This window comes from Lycium barbarum, chromosome 3 (genome assembly GCF_019175385.1).
Source record: "Lycium barbarum isolate Lr01 chromosome 3, ASM1917538v2, whole genome shotgun sequence".
Taxonomy (NCBI): Eukaryota; Viridiplantae; Streptophyta; class Magnoliopsida; order Solanales; family Solanaceae; genus Lycium; species Lycium barbarum.
Genome location: NC_083339.1, coordinates 136205307 through 136220066, shown reverse-complemented (window position 1 = coordinate 136220066; position 14760 = coordinate 136205307).

Genomic DNA, 14760 nt, shown 5'->3' with positions numbered 1-14760 from the left:
TGCTATACGGTCCACCTCTCTTCTCACTCTTCATGGTAGTAATATTATAACTCCTACTTACTTCTTTTAGATTTGTTTAGTTTTTTCTTTTCTTTTTTAATATTTTATATTATTAGCTTTTGGCCTCATCGACAAAATTTGGTCATTTAAAGAATGCAAGTAAGTATTTAGTATAATGATGGACGGGGGTTACTTGAAACTGATCCAAATTGTGTAATTGTATCCATGACTATGTGAGTTACTCCTCCCCCACCCCCCTCCCTCCTTTTTGTATTATCTTATTCCCCCTCCCCCGCCACCCTTCACCTAGTGGTAAAGGTAGAATCTTTACTTAAAGATTTGTCATTTAATTATATATACATAAAAATAAATTATATTAACTTTATCTCTTTATATAGTGTGATTTTCGGGCGAAAGAGTTCATTTAAATTTTTTCTGCTCTGGCCTTCATGAATTTTTGTTGTTGAATATGCGAATAAAGTCTCACATTAGTAACTAAAAAGAAAAAAATGCTACTTATAATAAAATATTGAAAATTCTTGATGGCGCGAAGTCGAGGTTTTTTGAAAAATGCTGCTGAATCGATCTCAAGTGGATAATATTGCACAATGTTAATTCTTTGAGTTGTTATAGTGCAACACTTGCTTCTAATATAAAAAGGAGGGGCTGGTAACTCTGCCTTGGTTTATTAATCAGAATTTAAATAGGAACTGTACAGTATCAGTATGGGAAGATATGTTTGAATTAGACTAGAAAGAATTTAGTAATGCTACTAATTTTATACGTAGAACTTCGCCAGATGCTCAAGTGCGTCTGTTTCAAAATTTAGAATCATTCTCTGATCCTTCTACAGAAAATACTAACAATGAAAATTCAAATGGACGTGAAGGTGACAACAAGTGCTATAAATGAATTATCAAAATGCAATGTCTTTAAGACTTCAATATGAAAAATGTTGGGAAAGATTTAGAAGGCAAGATTAGATAACTTTAAACTAAAGAATAAAGCAGATAGTTTGTACATTATATCACTTGCGCAATTATTTTAAAAAGTAATTGCCCAAGACGTCATACTTCCATGCTAAACACAAAAACATACATGCCAACCGAAATAATTAATCAATATTAGTATATTACCAACAATACATATAGCCAACGCCACCGACGATGTAATTAGAAAGTACACCAATTATTAATTACTTGCACATTCTTTTGCATTATCATAAAGTATCTTGATTCCTATCGGCCACTCTCCATAATATGGATATTGAGTGATTATGCCTTTTCTTCTTTTTCTCCTTTGAATTGTTTGCTTGTGAAACTTATCTACTATAGTAAAAAGGCACTAAGGAAAGTGATTTAATCAAGCTACTCGCCTAGAACATTCTTGATTAATATTATTAGCTTTGTAGAAAGTAGAAGATTAAAGAAGAAGTCATGCACTTAATGGTTGATTTTTTGTGATAATTTTGGACATATATGTGGAATTGATGTGTTATTAGCCCGTAATGTTATGATCAAATTCGTGACTTTGCCACAATAGTAACTCGTCTTTCAACTTTGTGCTATTTCCCTTGTTTGATTAATTTCATGTTTTGTTTTGCGCGCTTTGTATATGCTGAAACTTGTTCATGTATAAACTTTTTTGGGTTGAATATTGATGACATTGATAGTTGTCCATTTCTGCGTTTTAATACAACACTGTTCTTCTCTCTTTTTTTTTTTCTTCCTTAAATTTTATTGCACGCGTAAAATTTTTCCCATTGACACGAATTTTTTAAAAGTTCAATTATAATATAAAAACTTTAGATCAAGCTTGCATCCTATATTTCTATTATATATAAGCCACTAAGGAGGACCAACACAGCATCAAATACTTGTACCAAAAGCTTTACAAATTGTACACGCAATGAATGCTTGTACCATAAGCTATATAACTTGTACACTTTACCCAACTATTTTTTTTATCCCACGTGGACATATATCATAGTACTTAATATTTATTCTCTTCTCATGTATAGACGTATGCACTTCAATTTTAATTTATTTCCTCCGTGTACTTTTACTTGTTCACTTTTGACTTTTCACGTTCTTGCTAAATATTTATTCTCTTCTCATGTATAGACTATAGACGTATGCACTTCAATTTTAATTCTCCTATACAAATTTATTTCCTCCGGGCACTTTTACTTTTTTACTTTTGACTTTTTACTTTCTTTAAGAGTTAATAAACTCCGCGTGGATATATGTCATAGTACTGAATATTTATTCTCTTCTCATTTATACATGTATGCACTTCAATTTTAATTCTCCGACACATATTTATTTCTTGCGTGCACTTTTACTTGTTCACTTTTGACTTTTCACGTTCTTGCTGAATATTTATTCTCTTCTCATGTATACATGTAAGCACTTCAATTTTAATTCTCCGACACATATTTATTTCCTCCGTGCACTTTTACTTGTTCACTTTTGACTTTTCACGTTCTTGCTGAATATTTATTCTCTTCTCATGTATACATGTAAGCACTTCAATTTTAATTCTCCGACACGTATTTATTTCCTCCGTACACTTTTACTTGTTCACTTTTGACTTTTCACGTTATTTAAGAATTAATAAATGAAGTACTCCCTCTGTCCCATATTACTTGGCCACATTAATTGACTTTTCATGTTCTTTAAGAATTAATAAATGAAGTACTCCCTTCGTCCCATATTACTTGGCCACATTACTATACTTGACTTTTCACGTTCTTTAAGAATTAATAAATGAAGTACTCCCTTCATTCCATATTACTTGGCCACATTACTATACTTGACTTTCACGTTCTTTAAGAATTAATAAATGAAGTACTCCCTTAGTCCCATATTACTTGACCATATTACTAAAAATATATGTCTATTTTTCTATTCTATATTTTTCTTCTTCTTATATATAAACGCTCAAGGTGGACGAACACAACAACAATAAGTTGTACAAAAAGCAACTGAAATTGTACTCTAAACAGGGACTAACATGTGTATATTTCAGAAGTTGAACATTAATTCTACCTATTGTGTGTTTACTTTTTAAGTCTCCACAGGTCCGCAGTGTCTTAATTGTCCTTTCATTTCCTTCATTTGGCATATACTCCGTCTGTCTCAATTTAAGTGTCTACGTTTGACTAGACATGAAGTTTAAAAAATAAATTGGGTTCTAAGTTAAAAAATGTGTATAATATAATAAAATATCCTTTGAATCTTGTGATTATAAACTTGACATGTAGGATATTTGAATTGTCAACTTACTAAATATAAAAAGAGGCGGACATAACCAAAATAAGACAAATTTTAACAACAACTGAGAAATTAAGAGGAAAAATAAGACGAAAAGAAAAAAAATATGGAGACTCACTAAAGAGAATCGCGATATACTTTGCAAAATATACAAATCATAAAGACTAACTAAATTGAGTAATCAAATTAATCATGTTGAGCCCCGTGCATTATACACGCATAGTTTGCTAGTTCTCATATAAGGCGTCAAGATTTTATTGCAACGTTATGTAGCTAGGACTAGACTTTTCGATTTTATATATAATCTAGGGTTATGCTTCTTCCACATAATTAAGGAGGATCAATAGCGATTCGTTTGATTTGAATATTTTCCGAAATATCAATAATAAATAAATAAATAACTCTATTGTTATAAACTGCTTATACATATTGTCCGCTTTGGCGCACCTCACGACTTTAAAACGCGTATACGAAGGAGGAGGGCCACCGGGCACCATAGCTCACTTGTATAAACTGTCCGCTTTGGGAACTTCTGGTCCAACCTCACGGTTTTAAACGCGTATACGAAGGAGGAGGGCCACCAGGCACCATAGCTCACTTGTATAAACTGTCCGCTTTGGGAACTTCTGGTCCAACCTCACGGTTTTAAACGCGTATTCGAAGGAGAAGGGCCACCAGGCACCATAGCTCACTTGTATAAACTGTCCGCTTTGGCGACTTCTGGTCTAACCTCACGGTTTTAAACGCGTATTCAAGTAAAGGCTTCAGGCCCAGCTTATAAGCACGCACACAATCCCGTGTGCGAGCGATGTGGGAACTTCAAGTTCACAACACACCTCCCATCGCGAGCATCGTGCTGATAACATGTTATAAACTGCTTGTACATATTGTCCGCTTTGGCGCACAAAGTCGTGAGATGCGCCAAAACGAACAATATGTACAAGCAGTTTATAACATCTATAGCAATCTAAACTTTATTTTAAACAATATGCTTTCATGGTTCAACATCATATAAAGTTTTTCAGCAACGGTCTGTCCTCCAGCGAAGCGGCCTAAATACATCTGTCCGTGTTAATCTGTATTATCAATAATTAATTACCTACTCAATCCCTTTTATTAGATGAATCGTACGGCCAGATCCTCTTCAGGGTACTGGTTACGTACGTAGAGGTTATTTAACTCTCGATATTGAACTAATGGCATGGGGATAAGAGTCATCTGTCACTTAACAAAAAAGCAGGTTTAATTAATTTAATGGTTTATAAAGTAATTAAAGTGTGATTAAAAAAAGCACTCAAAATAAATAGAACCCCACACACATAACAATTTGCAGAGAAAAACAGTTGGACAAGCCATGTGGGTGGATGAATACGGTAAAGGTACGGCCTGGTGGTTTTGTCTGGTTATGCAACAGCCACAGGGCCTAAGAATATTTATTTGTCCTGTCTAATGAAAATTTGGGAAATGCTTAAAATCTTGATTATGATTATATTTTAGGGTTAAGGGATTACGTAGGACTATAAAAATTAAGTGAATCAGAAATGAAATATTGGTGTTGGGACTAGAATAGGGTAGTCTTTTGAGGTGGGGTTGTGGGTGGGGTGTTCACGTAGTTCCAAGTTTTGAATGTTGTAGCAACATGGCTTAGATGATAGAATGTCACGTGCATTTATCATCATGTGCACTCGGTATGGCGATCCATCTTTTTCTTGTTAAATATTCACAAAGATGAAATGATGATATAAAGTAATTAAGTTATTTCAGAATGAGTGTGATTTACTAAATGAATATATTTTAATTTTCTTTCTTATATATATTGTTAGGTTATAAGGAAAAAAAGTCTTATTTTAATTAATACTTGTCAAGATTGAGAAGTTACACTTAAGATGTTGATATATTTTTAACAGTGTTGAAGTTTATTTTGGAAGAGTCGTGTAGGCTTTACTCAAAGAGAAGGATCACGCTATCTTGAGAGTACGTTGGCCTGATTTTGTCCAATAATTGATATTAGAGTGAATGATAATTTGACGAGACGAGCTAGTGTAAAATGGCACAGTAATGATGTGAGACTCGATTTACTACTTTTATGATGCCAATAGTAACTTGAGGCACACATCACAAGAACAAGCCAGTTTTGAGGCTTTGTGGCCATAAATGCTCGGTCATGTGAGTGACGTATAGTGAATGTACACTACAAGAAAAAAGATATTTGGCAACAATTTTTTTTTGTTGCCATAGATTAATTATTGTTACAAAAAGTACTTTTGACAACAAAAAAAAATGTTGCCTAAACTTTTCCCAATAGTTGTTATTGCAACGACGTGCAACAACTTTTTTTTGTTTGTTGCCAAAAGTACTTTTTGCAACAATAATAAATACTATGACAATAAAATTAAATTGTTTGGCAACAAAAATATTCATTTGCCAACAATAATACTAAGTTGTTGCCAAATATTAAAATTTTTGTTGCCATTTCTATACTTTCTTGTAGTGAATCTTGAAACTTGACCGTGAATTTATCTAATAGGCCACGGGAGACCCAATCGAGGATCGGGGAGGTGGGCCACGCTGAACTTAATTTGAGGGAGAGATTGTCGTGTGTACAAACAAAGTCTCGTATTGAAAAGAGAAGTCGATATAAATACCAAACTAATAGCTAGCAAACCTATATTTTTATACTCCCTCCGTCCCAATTTGTTTGAAGGTTGACCACTTTAGGAGCCAAACAACTCTTTATTTTCTCCAACTATTTTCATATTGTGAATCATTAATTATGCAGACTTATAGTATTTTTTATGTAATTTTCAAATATGTAAATTTTATTATAAAATACTCGAAAAATCTATGTTTAAAATTAAGTAAAAAAAAAAGCTGTCAGGCTCCCAAATTGATCAACCTTCAAACAAATTGGAATTGGGGAAGTATTTTAATATATAATTAATATGCATAAAATATACATTTTTGATACATATTAATGTATTTTTTATTTTTTTGGATATTCATACCATTTCACTTCTTCCTTTCTACCTAACTGCGAGAACTTGCTAATTTAACGTCATGCTGAACATAGCCGGGATAAAACACCCTCCAATAACAGGTATTTAGGCTAAGAATCGTTTTTAGAAATTTACGGATTAATCCATTAGGGTTTCTAAGAAATTGAAAGGCTAAGCATATACTCGGATTCTCGGAATGAACATTTCAGAAAAGTGAATGAACATTTCAGAAAAGTAAACTAATAGTGGTATTTTTTGATAAATGAGAAATTAAAAGTGCTCGAGAATGGAAATGAGGGAATATCTACAATATCTGGATTTAATCAGATGTATAAGCCAAACATGAAGTAATAATAGACCAAACATATAGTATTCAACAAATTTTAAAATAATGAAATCTTTAAACAAAATTTCGTGACTAGTCAAATTATATCACATAAATTGAGATGAAGAAAAAAATTCAAATAAAGTATCAGATTAAAATAAAAATCTGGAAGAACTTGGTTCCACGTATGCTCCCTAAAAAGGTTATCGCATGCACAGAAACCGTTTGGAACTCAATATATTTAAAAGATGAACAAGAAAATTACAACTTCTCTGCACTTAAAGACAACCAAAAAGTAATTTTTGAATAGGGGAAGCAAAACCTTGAGAGCCACTCAATAATACCCACAAAATTCCAGAAAAGTAACTGACCAAACATGTTTTGCTCTTGGGAGTTTGTTGAATAATGTTCTTTTTATTTTTTATAAACTGGTAACTGTTGGTTGAATAATGCTTTTCCTTTTTCAGTTTAAATTTTTGCTTTATGGTTTTCCAAATTTTAAGTTTTAAGCTGCTTTCTTTATTTTTCAAACTTTCTAAGTCTTTCTTCCTAATTAATGCTTCATACTTTCATAGACCTCAAACTTCACATATTTATTGTTCAAATCCACTAATTAAATTGTTCAAAGTTGTCTATAATTAGTCTCCAACGTGTATAATTATATTCCAAACCATTAAGCTATTCTTGCTTACTGAATTCTATGAATAAGGACATATCAGAATTAAGGATATATTCTTAGAAAGTAATCAAGTCGAAATAATTGGGGTGTATTTAATTCTTTGAAATCTTGTTAAGACGTCGAAGAAGAATTAGGTAGACAATAATGACTTAACATAGGTTTAAGCTTAACAAGTTGGTTCAATATCAACAAAAATTGGCAAATTAGTAAAGCTAAAAAGATGGTTATGTTGTAAAATGAAGCTAAAAGAGTCACAATATTAATGGATGAAACCATAGAAATAGAATGACAAAAGAGGAGAGATTTTTACTATTCTTCCAAAATGTTTTTACAAGTGTCTCTCATATGAAAATTTATGCCTCTATTTATAGTGATACATATGTATTTAATATATGAAATGGTGGAAGAAAATGGGAGAGCCATTAACATGGTGGAAGAAAAAGGAAGAGTCATTAACATGGTGGAAGGAGCATTATATTTGAGAAATGGACATTCATAATTTCATAACACTCCCCCTTGGATGTCCATAGATGATGTGCATCGTTAAAAACCTTATTGGGAAAAACCCTGTGGGAAAAAGCCTCAATGAAGGAAATAGAGTACACATATCTAGTAATACGCTTTGAGAGTTGCCTCATTAAAAACCTTACCAAGAAAACCCAATGGGACAAAACTTGATTAAGGGGAAAAGAGTACAACGCGTATTTTCACTCCCCCTGACGAAGACCAAGATTCAGATGTCGGAGTCTTCGCATTCCAATCTTAAATATCATCTTCTCAAGAGTTGAAGTTGGCAAAGATTTGGTGAACAAATCTGTGGGATTGTCACTTGAACGAATCTGTTGTACATCAATATCACCATTCTTCTGGAGATCATGTGTGAAAAATAACTTTGGTGAAATGTGCTTCGTTCTATCTCCTTTTATAAATCCTCATTTTAATTGAGCTATGCATGCAGCATTATCTTCATATAATACTGTGGGTATTTTTGTATCACACTTCAAGCCACATCTTTCTCTGATGAAATGTATCACTGATCTCAACCACACACATTCTCTACTTGCTTCATGAATAGCTATTATCTCAGCATGATTCGAAGAAGTAGCAACAATGGATTGCTTTGTGGATCGCCATGATATAGCAGTACCTCCGCATGTAAACAGATAGCCTGTTTGAGATCGAGCTTTATGTGGATCAGATAAATAACCTGCATCTGCATAACCAACAAGATCTGTACTACCTTTGTTAGTATAAAACAGACCCATATCGCTAGTTCCCTTCAGATATCGCAATATATGCTTAACACCGTTCCAATGTCTTCGTGTAGGAGAAGAGCTATATCTTGCTAGCAAATTAACAGAGAACGCTATGTCAAGTCTTGTAGCGTTAGCAAGATACATAAGTGCACCAATTGCACTAAGATATGGTACTTCAGGACCAAGAAGCTCTTCATTTTCTTCTTGAGGTCGGAACGGATCTTTGCTCACTTCAAGTGATCGAACAACCATTGGAGTACTTAAAGGATGCGCATTGTCCATGTAAAATCGTTTTAAAACCTTTTCGGTATAAGCAGATTGATGGATAAGGATCCCATCAGTCAAATGTTCAATCTGCAAACCAAGACAAAGTTTTGCTTTTCCCAGATCTTTCATCTCAAATTCTTTCTTTAAATATTCAATCGCCTTTTGGAGCTCTTCTGGAGTTCCAATTAGGTTTATGTCATCAACATAAACAGCGATTATAACGAACTCTGATTTTGCTTTCTTAATAAAAACACATGGACAAATGACATCATTTATATAACCTTCTTTTACCAAGTACTCACTGAGGCGATTGTACCACATGCGCCCTGATTGTTTTAGACCATACAATGATCTTTGTAATCTGATTGAATACATCTCCCGAGACTTTGAGTTAATTGCTTCAGGCATTTTAAATCCTTCAGGAATTTTCATATAGACTTCATTATCAAGTGATCCATAAAGGTAAGCCGTAACCACATCCATCAGATGTATTTCAAGGTTTTCATGTACAGCTAAACTGATGAGATATCGAAATGTTATGCCATCCATAACGGGTGAATATGTTTCTTCATAGTCGATACCGAGTCGTTGAGAGAATCCTTGTGCAACAAGGCGTGCCTTGTATCTCACAATTTCATTTCTCTCATTCTTTTTTTGCACAAAACCTCATTTATGGCCAATTGGTTTTACACCATTAGGCGTTTGGACTACAGGTCCAAAAACCTCACGTTTGGCAAGTGAATTCAATTCTGATTGAACTGCCTCTTGCCATTTTGGCCAATCATATCTTCGTCGACAGATTGGGGTTCCTGATCGTCAATGTCTTTCATAATATTTAGTGCAACATTATATGCAAAAACATTATCCACCATAATCTTCGATCGATTCAAATTTATCCCATCACTAGAAGAACTCAATGATAGTTCTTTATTTACTTGAGTCTCGGGTTCCCTAATATCTTCAGGAGTATCGGGATTAGTCAGATCTTGAATATCTTCATGATATTCTTTCGTAGTGTCATTTTGATCATTTTTCGTGTTTCTTTTTCTAGGATTTTTATCCTTAGAGCCCAATGGCCTACCACGCTTCAGGCGCGTATGAGATTCAGAGGCTATGACACTAGTAGATTGTCCCTTTGGGACATCAATTCGGATAGGCACATTCTCTGCATGGATATGTGACTTAGTTATCCTTTTCAAATCAGTAAATGCGTCTGGCATTTGATTTGCTATTTTTTGCAAGTGAATGATCTTCTGGATCTCCTGTTCACATATGGGGGCACGTGGATCAAAATGAGATAGTGATGGAACTTTCCACGCAATTTCTCTTTTAATTTCTTTTTTCTCTTCCCCTAATTGTGGGAAATTTGTTTCATCAAATCGACAATCTGCAAATCGGGCAGTAAATAAATCTCCCGTCAATGGCTTAAGATAGCGAATAATAGAGGGTGATTCAAACCCAACATATATACCTAACCTTCTTTGGGGGCCCATCTTAGTACGATGTGGTGGTGCTACAGGCACATATACAGCACAACCAAAGATTCGGAGATGAGAAATATTTGGTTCATGACCAAATTCTAATTGTGATGGGGAGTATTTATTATAATGAGTCGGTCTGAGACGAATAAGAGATGTTGCATGTAAGATAGCATGTCCCCAGACGGTAGTGGGCAACCGTGTTTTCATAATCAGTGGTCTTGCTATCAATTGTAGTCTTTTAATAAATGACTCAGCAAGGCCATTTTGGGTATGAACATGTGCTACAGGATGTTCAACTTTTATCCCAACCGATAAACAATAATCATCAAAAGATTGAGACGTAAATTCTCTGGCATTATCGAGGCGTATAGACTTAATGGGATGGTCTGGACACTGTGCCCTTAAGCGTATTATCTGTGCTAATAATTTCGCAAACGCCAGGTTGCGAGAAGATAGGAGGCACACATGAGACCATCTTGAAGATGCGTCTATTAGGACCATAAAATATCTAAATGACCCACAAGGTGGATGAATAGGTCCACATATATCCCCATGTATACGTTCTAGAAAAGCAAGAGATTCAATGTCAACTTTCATTTGTGATGGCTTAGCTATCAATTTACCCTGATAACAAGCAGCACATGAAAATTCACCACTTTCAAGAATCTTCAGGTTCTTAAGTGGATGCCCATTTGAATTTTCAATAATTCGTCTCATCATTATTGATCCAGGGTGACCTATTCGGTCATGCCAAAGCAAAAAAATACTTGAATCATTAAACTTCTGGTTTACGATCGAGTGTGCTTCAATTGTACTAATTTTTTGCATAATACAGTCCAGAAGATAAAGTTGGCAATTTCTCCAAAACATATTTCTGGCCGGAGACATTCTTTGTAATAGCAATATATTCATCATTTATTTCGTTTAATGTCTCAGCGTGATACCCATTACGGCGGATATCTTTGAAACTTAACAAGTTTCTTGGGGATTTAGAAGGGAATAATGCATCTTCTATAACAAGTTTCGTCCCCTTAGGCAGAAATATAGTAGCTCTTCCGGAGCCTTCAATCAATTTCGAATTGCCAGAAATTGTATTAATATTTCCCCTTTTTCTACGCAAGTTAGAAAAGTATTTCTCATCTTTGAATATGGCATGCGTTGTTCCACTATCAATCACACAAATATCTTCATGATTGGTCATTGATCCAAATAAAATTTGAGGAATTTCCATAGATTCTTCAAAAATGAAATAATAAATAAAGTGAACATCGAAGTAGATATTATGATTAGACAAAGTATTACACACATTTTATTATATAAATATGAAAACATAACCACATACAAATGACACTTATAAAATATCTAAGTTTTCACAGATCCATCACCGATCAAATGATATATTTTCCCTTCAGGGAGTTCAAAGAAATCTGCCACATCTAGATGCATGGGCTCAATATTATCTTCAGAAATAAAATTTGCTTCAGCATCTTTTTCTGCCCTTTTGAGAGAGGCTTGATACAGATCAACTAGGTGCTTTGGCGTACGACAGGTACGTGACCAGTGCCCCTTTCCTCCACATCGGTAGCATTTATTTTCTGAGTTTTTCTTTTGCACAGCTTTATGCTTTTCATCTTTCTTTTTACACTGCTGGTGGTGAAAGATATTATTTGGTGCAAAACGAGAATCATGATTAAAATTTCTTCCTCGACCACGACCATGACCACGACTGGGGCCACAATCTCTTCCACGCCTAGAATGGCGAAAATTTGCCTCATTCACTTCAGGGAATGGGGCAGTACCAATGGGTCGGCTTTCATGATTTTTCATTAATAATTCATTATGTTGTTCAGCCACTAGAAGATGTGTGATTAGATCAGAATATTTCTTGAACTTCATTTCTCGGTATTGCTGCTGCAGGAGCATACTCGAGGCAGGAAAAGTGGAGAATGTTTTCTCCAGCATATCATGATCAGTGATATTTTCACCACATAATTTCAACTGAGAAATAATTTTAAACATGGCAGAATTATATGCTTTAATAGATTTAAAATCTTGTAGCCTTAAATGGAGCCAATCAAAACGTGCTTGTGGAAGTATGACCATCTTCAGGTGGTCATATCTATCTTTTAAATTATTCCACAGAGTAAGAGGATCTTTAACAGTGAGATATTCCATTTTCAAGTCCTCATCAAGGTGATGGCGAAGGAATATCATTGCCTTGGCACGGTCTTGGTTTGATGCCTCATTTTTATCTTTGATGGTGTCTGCCAGACCCATCGCATTAAGGTGAATTTCGGCGTCAAGAATCCAAGACATATAGGTATTGCCGGATATATCTAAAGCTACAAATTCACGTTTGGTAAGATTTGCCATTAATAAAGAAAAATAGAAAATCAATACCTTCGAGGCTTTAAAGTATTTTCTCGGAACGGCAGAGTCTCGTGCTGATAACGTGTTGTAAAATGAAGCTAAAAGAGTCACAATATTAATGGATGAAAACCATAGAAATAGAATGACAAAAGAGGAGAGATTTTTACTATTCTTCCAAAATGTTTTTACAAGTGTCTCTCATATGAAAATTTATGCCTCTATTTATAGTGATACATATGTATTTAATATATGAAATGGTGGAAGAAAATGGGAGAGCCATTAACATGGTGGAAGAAAAAGGAAGAGCCATTAACATGGTGGAAGGAGCATTATATTTGAGAAATGGACATTCATAATTTCATAACAGGTTAATTATACTTGGTTGTTAGGTTTTATAATAATGTTGTTGTCGCGTAGCTTAAATGTGAATAATGAAGCAACATGGCTGACGATGATATCACATGTGTGTTTGTTATGTTCTTACAAATATCGGTTCCTTAATTATGTTGAATCCCTTTCAGGTTATATCATTCCAGAAGCTTTGGATTAAATTAGATTAACTGCATCAATTTACACTTAATATCGGAATTTTGTATTAGTATATTTTAGTCTTATATTAGACGTAATTAACAGAATAATTAAGAACATACGTCTTTTTCATCACTGTTGTCCTTTATCTGTTTCCTTGTGAATGGCTGTAGTCATTTGCATCCGTATTTATTTTTCTTTAGTTATAACCTGAATATGCTAAACTTGCAACCACATCATAAGAGGAATAAGCATAGATTCCCTCTAATTAATATTTTCCAGTATTTCAACCTTTAGATTACACATTTAAACTTTGCAGATGATTTACTATCTTTCTATACTCCATCAAAGTGCAATTGTCCATCACTCTGGTCAACCACGTGGTAGTCAAAAGTGTTCTGACTTTACTCAGGTGCGTGAAAACTTAAAAAATGTGGGTGGGGGTCAGGGGCGGAGCTACCTGGTCCCGAGGGGTGTCAAGCGACGCCCCTTCGCCGAAAAATTACGTTGTATAGGTATGTGAAATTCTGATTTTATACATATATGTATTACTATTAACACCTTTTGTAATAAGTTGAGGGCTTAGCCGAGTGGTTGAGGGGTGTCAAAGATTTAGGCTACTTACTTTAATAAGTAATTAATAATAACTTGCAAGTATGTGTGCATAGTACCAATATCTGATTTAGGAACCATATTATGATGTCAGAGGCAACTACCAGACGATAGACTAGAATCAATGAATCTAATAATTGAATGAATCCCGTAGACTTGGTTAGTCCTCCTTGCTTACAAGAATGAAATACCACCTAAGTTTTACCCTATCACGGGAGTGCTCTGTGCATAACATTAGAGCTGATTTAATAATACGTAATCATCACACTATATAGAAATTATGAGTCCAGTTACTTGTTAAAAGTCAATTATCCTTAGCCTCACTAACGACCATCCTTTTACCAATCATATATAGATACTAGTTTCACGAGGTCCGTGTTAAGCCCGGATTCAAACTCAAGATATAGAATAGATATTTTATTTAAAGAAATATAATTATTGGAAAATTTTCAGAAATGTACGATATTACAATTTGCTCACATACATTGCAAAAAAAATTCAAAACTTACATTGCAAAACTTTAGCCCAAAAACACTTTTATACAATGTTATACACTTATATACAAAAGACAGGTACATTATGTATATATGTGCTTGCAGGTGTATTATGTGTAGGTATATACACTAAAAAATATAATTATACAATATTATACACGAAAATATGCACATATACACAATTATACAAATATTGTATAACGTGTAGATATATACACTAAAAAATATAATTATACAATATTATACACGAAAATATGCACATATACACAATTATACAAATATTGTATAACGTGTAGATATATACACTAAAAAATATAATTATATAATATTATATACGAAAATACACTTATATACATTTATACATATTTATACACAATTATACAATATTGTACAAATGGATATAAACATAGATATGGACTGATTTTGAATAAGAATTGGACTTTTATACAAGACATACATTATATATATAGGTGTATA